Below are 6,232 nucleotides of genomic sequence, written 5' to 3' on the forward strand. Positions count from 1 at the left end.
GTCGGGCAAAGCTCTGGTGGCGCAGTGGCAATGGGTAGCCCTCCTGCGCGCGGGATCTGGGCAGCCTGCTTCGGCGTCCTTTTCTAGCGGTTGTGGCGGCCGGACGATGGCGACACGAGGCAGCGCAGCTACTGCATGTGGTGGATCCCCGGCTGCTTCCTTCGTAGAGGGTGGTAGGGGTTCCCGGGCGGCGGCCGGTGTTGGGTCTTGGTGATGGCGGCCAGCGTGGCCGCGTTGGGCAACACATCGGTTATGGAGGTGCTCCTGCCCTTTTTTGCGGTGCTCCTGCTAGCATGATTTTTGGTGGTCTGGTGGTGGTCGGTGTTGTGGTTGCGAGGGTCGTCTCCTCTTTACTCAGCCATCAGCTTGCAACGGGTTGCCGGTTGGGGCTAGCTGATGCCATGGTTTCGCAGTGGTGGCCACGATGGTGACGAGCTTCCCACGCGGGGGCCATCGTGGCTGGGTGTCGAGCCCCTTTGTCTTGCCATCAGTGGCAGAGGACGCTGCTTCCGTCTGTTCTGGTGTGCCCCATGGTTATGCAGATGGCGACCATGGGTGCGGTCTCCTCTCCAATGCGAGGTGAGCCGTGGCAGGGGTGGTGGTAGCTTCTTCTTGCCGGTTGCTAGGCTCTAGTGTTGGGTCCTTCTCGGAGCTCTTCGGCGCATTGAGGGTGCTCCATGAGAGAGTGCTCAATGGGTGTGTCTCTACTTTGTGATGCCCTTCGACTCCACCCAGTGGCACACATGCATCGTGGAGTCATCTCGGCCGCGCGCGATCTTTCGGCCAGATTCTCGACACGGGTGGTGTCGGTGCGTAGCGTGGTCTCGGGTGCACTTGCCCTTCGATTATGTCGATGGTGCAGTGTCGTTGCTGGGTCTCGGCGGACCGAAGTTCGTTCGATTACTCCGGCGAGGCCTCGAGCTGTGTGTCCCTCCAGCGTGTCCTGAGGGCTCTTCATTGTGATTGATGTGCTTGGGTTGTGATGAGTTTTCTCATCGGCCAACCGTCCCCCCAGGTTTGTGGGGTGGCCACTTTTCTCCTCGGTCTTGTGTGTTGTGGGTGTGTTTTCTTTTGTTCTCCTCTCTTGTAACCTCCGTTCGTTGCAATATCCAATGAGTGACACCACATGAAGGTGCTGCACTCGTGATAGCAGCTCAATCTCTGCCTGGAATTGCATGTTACCTTGACTAGATCCAACCATGTTTCACCGCTTAATTGCAATTTTACAACCACCCTTCATGACTGTTTTGTAAAACTTTCCAATACCTCCGGTGCCGATAACCTTTTCCTCATAAAATTGATTTGTTGCCTCTTCTAGCACATGCAAAGATATACAGTGGGGGTTGCGAACCAAGCAAGATATTATTTGAACTTTTGGATGTTGGCTGTTTCTTTTTTATCACATGAACAAAGAATATACCAATTGCTATGATTAATAAAGAAAGAATACCAGCAAGGGAAAATGAAATACATGAGTTCACGGGGGTGGAAAATACACAAAAATTCCATAATCTAGGCTCTCCCAAAAAATTCTTCAATGCATGTACAAATCATTGGGGGGGGGGCGGTGGCCCCCTGCCATGCACTAACCTCCGCCAGTGGATGCTTGGTAATTTAAATTACCTTTGATAACTTCTATAGTATTGTTGGAGTTCAGTAAGAAATCACCATCTATAACCCAAATTCTCCATAGTTTATCATTGACAGCTTCCACTCGGGCTCCACCCACGTTGATTTTGTAAGTTGTCTGCAATGGAACCTCTGATAGACCTAAGGAATTCAATTTTATGGTTGATTCAGTTGTCACAGAAAGGCCTGATATGACTTCAATTGCATTAATGTAGGAGACACTGCTCCCTATTGGATCAAAAGTGATGGTGAGAATATCATCAGTAATGTTCAGAATAAACTCGATCCCTGACTAGGGAGGAGCTACTTTGTGGTGTAAACCTGTCAAGAAGAAGAAAAAATTGTGGACACCTTGAAGTTTGTTACTGTAAGATCATAGATCTCACATCTCGAAGCTAGATGTGTACTTCAAGATTGTACGCCAGAAAATTTCGTTTTGAAATACCTTGTATTTTGGAAAGTAAAAAAAATTCTAAATTCTGACAAAAAATATCTGTCTATATTTTTTTTTCTATAGTCTAAAATATAAAGAGTTTTCTACTGAAACTTCAGACGGGTATACAGTCCATCCATGTACCTATTCCCGAATTAGTTTTTAGAAAAAATTTAAACTTAAAAATACAAATTTCAAACTTTCAAAACAAGGGCACAATTCTGCCCGGGTGCTGCTAATTCGTGTCCGGCAATGAATCAGTGATGTAACACCATATATTCTCTCTGAACATGGATATACAAAGGGGATGCATTGCACACACAAAAAAGATTAAAAAAGATTACAAATAGCCACGTCGGACATCAATAAGTTACCGGGCCAGAAGGCCGCGCAATTTTCGTAGGTACAGGAGTCAGCCGAGAGCAGTGGCCTAGAGCGGATCAGCGGAGCTCTTCGGCGTGCCGGCGGCGCCACGGGACAACGGACGACCGCGACGCCGTCCGCTCACCCGGTCACTCCGATTCCTGAAGACCGCGGTGGCGCTCAGCGGTGAAGCAGGCCACTGCTCCGCCGCCACAACAATCCCCCAACTGAGGATCTGTGAGTCATTTTTTCTTCTTCAATCTTTTGCCGATTGAGAACGCTGGATGATTCGTGTGCATTGTAGCATTAAACTACAGCAGCGGTTTTCCTTTTGATTTTTCAATTTAACTAGAGACACTGTTGCTACGAATAACTTTTTGTATCTTATTAGTTTTTTTATGGTGAAATTTAGGTTTTATACTGTTAGCCCAAGAGAAATGTTTTAACTCCGCATACCCATGATGGAAATCCTCCCCATAGGTCCACCACTGATGGTAATTCCTCTTGTGTGCCAAATTTCTGTTTATCATATTGTTTTAGCCAACTAATTATTTTGTTCTTTATGGCTTATCTTTAACATTCCACAATAAATAAATTCGTTCAATCACATTCCAACCAAATTTTACATGAGCTAATAGCTGTCGTGAAATTGAGTTAAGATTCCCTAGCTACAATACACAAAATATGCTTTTGATTCTGTATGATCTAAATAAGTGTTTATATTTTTTCTCTGATTTAATAAAAAAAGTTCTATTTCTTGTTGTCCTGTTTTCAGTCTATTTAGGTTTGGACATGTCATGCCATGACCATGGCATCTAATTACTATGTTTGTGGAATCCTCTGAATTAATGTGGCCTTTCTAGCAAAAAAATTATGCACATAGATGGTACTATATAATATGACAACTTCTTTTTCTTACATAATTCCACTAGTGCTCTTATAAAAAAGTCAAATTACTTAGTGAATCCAGATCGTGTTGTAAGGTAGCTAGCGAAGAGAAACATATGAATAGCTATTACTCAGTTCAGTTACAATACGAGAACAGACAGAAATTCTGTCTGTCACAGAATACCAATGGATTGTTTCGCAAAAAAAAAAAATACAGAATACCAATGGATTATAGTAACAGGGAAGCCACTGAAGAAAGATAGGCAACATTAAGGAATCATAGATGCAGCAGGATACATAACCAAATAAGATTAACATCTCCGGTCCGCAGTTAGAGAGGTAAAGTTTTGACTGAACGCCATGACACTCTCCCTAACATATAGCAAGAAGCCAAGAAATACTGTATGTTCTTCTAATACATGCCCAGTTTCAATGAAAGCAGCACCTTAGCTGTTCTCCCAACATATTTCTGGCTAGCTTACCTCTACTGTATGTGCGCCTACTTCGGAGGCTTGAAGTAGGCATAGACAGCAAAGAAGGTCTGCAACACAGACATGGCGAGCAGGACCAGGGCAGCAAGCACCGACATGGTCACCCAAGGGTTGCTGAAATAGTTGCGGACAAGCGCAGCACGCCACTTATGCCGTCTGCTGTCTCTGTACCTGTTCACCGCGCCCATCAGGTCGACCAGGTAGTTGTCGGTGGACCAGTGCACCTGCGTGACGATGTCGCTGAAGAATCGCCAGACGACGTCCCTCCTGCTGTTGAGATGGTTGACGAGGATGCCGTGCAGGTCCAGGATCCTCATGTCCTCTGGCGAGGTGATGAGACAGTTCATGAAGACGGCGTAGGTGGAGACGTCCCGCGGGGTGTCGGGGTAAGTTTGCTCGAACGCGATTAGGTTCCGGAGCAGCGACTCGCTGGAGTCGTTGAGCTCCAGCTGCGGGATCTCCAGTACGCCACGGGCGAAGACAATGTCCAGGAAGCTCCTTGCATTACTTCTCTTCCGAAACCGGATCCCGGCCTCCTCCAGCTCCTTGGCGCATGGGATCCACTGTGGAAGCTCCGGCAGCAAAGCGTCACTTTGGTGGTGCCAGTGCTGCTGCTGGCGTTGGCTCGGCGGTAGGCTGACAGAGAGGTAGAAGAGATGCAGCAGGTGGTGCACTTTGTTGCATGCGATGTGCGAGCGGTGCAACATTTGGGGACGAAGAGAGCGGAAAAGCCTGAGGCTGCCAGTCACGAGGAGCTCTTCGGGTTCGTCCTCATTCCTGAGCTGCTGAAAGAGATTCCGGATGACGGAAAAGGGGATCTGGTTCTCCAGAAGCAGCAGGTCACGCGTCACCAGCTGCCACACTCCACACCTGCCGTATACCTGAGTCCAGTCCTCGTAACCATCCTCGTCAAATTGATCTCTGTAGCCATCAGCTTCCATTTTCGCGCGGCGCGCATACTTTAGCAAGCGGTGTAGGATGAAACAACCGTCGAGTAACATCATCTCGGCCACCTCATCTTCGGCATGGGAACCCGAAGTCCTCAAAGTTCCTTGAGAGTAGGAGGCCTGAATTTGAGGCAAAAGGCGTTTCATGCTCGTGAAACATCTGTCCAGTAGCACCACAGTCCTGGCGGGCTCCAAAAGGGTACAGTGCCGGCTAATGAGCTGCCGCACACAGCACCATTTGTATTTATCAAATTGCACCAAGCTCTCTTTGTACTTGCACGGGGGAAGACCACCAATCTTGGAGTTTCTGCTGCCTAGACAAACAGCAACTGGCTCATATTCTCCCCTGGCGTCATAACCAGAGTTATAAAGCTCCTGGGGGACCATGTAGATGGTGGGTTGCTGCGAGTCACCATATACCGCAGGAACTGCGCTGCACAATTTCTTTAGCATTATCTTAAAATAGCGCTTGTTTACATGCACGTCGCTGATCTCTGAGGAAAAGACCAATACACAGTTAAATTTTACCTAGTTCTTAATTTCAATCCTTGTCTCATTCATGAAGATGGAGTTTTAAGAATGCAAGAACAAAAGAAGGCCAGTTTAGTCAACACAATATATTTTTATGCTGCAGATTGGCATGGGTTTGTAATCTGCAGGGACATCCTCAACTAAACCTAGCTCTCAAAGATGGCTGAGGCTAAAACTATTATTCCAAAACTTTCCAAGTTACATTCTTGTGCATGTACTGATGTAGCAGGTAGTTTATTGGCATCGGTGAACTAGCCATTTTTTATTTTTTATAGTGTGATGTTAACACAAAACTGTGCTCATGCTGATACACAGTGATCTAACAGGCCGTATAGTATCCTAGAAGCTATCAACTCGGAATTTATTCCTGGTACGGTATACTGATGTTAACTCAAAAGTAATGGAATAGGTACATCATCGTATAAACTGTCTATATTTATGTACTGTTGACTGATCATATCTGAGATACAACAAAATTCCTTTCGGACTGATGCTAACTTATCAGTACACGTTGAGATATGTTGCTTTATTCTGTTGAGTATTCTCAGCTACTTTTCTTAATGATCGCAATTTGCATAAAGCAGCCAGTTAGCATCACATCCGGAGCAAAAAAGTATATATTGATGGTCATGGTGACAGTATCAAGCTGGCGTGAATAGCTGCCGGCAGTTCGTGTGAACCAGAGGTGGACGCCACATAGTTCAGAGGATGATCGATGCATCGTAGCACATGAAAATAATGGTGGGAATCTTGTTTTCTTTTTTTCTTGATATGATAAAATAGTTTTTTTCCCTGATTATTCTAGGAATATATAGCCCTGAAAGCTAACAAGATGACTGAAACCCACTTGCACCACAATTATGAATACATAATCCGAGCAAGCTTATTTGTATTTTTTAAATATCAATATCTGGATATACCTGATCATAACAATGCAAAACTATCTAGTC

At 45.9% G+C, this 6,232-nt stretch overlaps 1 pseudogene; it reads left to right on the forward strand.

The window, feature by feature from the left end:
- Positions 1 to 424: 424 nt before the first annotated feature.
- LOC124663026 lies at positions 425 to 4,790 on the forward strand (annotated as a pseudogene).
- The last annotated feature ends 1,442 nt before the right edge of the window (positions 4,791 to 6,232 follow it).

Source organism: Lolium rigidum, chromosome 1 (assembly GCF_022539505.1).
Source record: "Lolium rigidum isolate FL_2022 chromosome 1, APGP_CSIRO_Lrig_0.1, whole genome shotgun sequence".
Lineage (NCBI taxonomy): Eukaryota > Viridiplantae > Streptophyta > Magnoliopsida > Poales > Poaceae > Lolium > Lolium rigidum.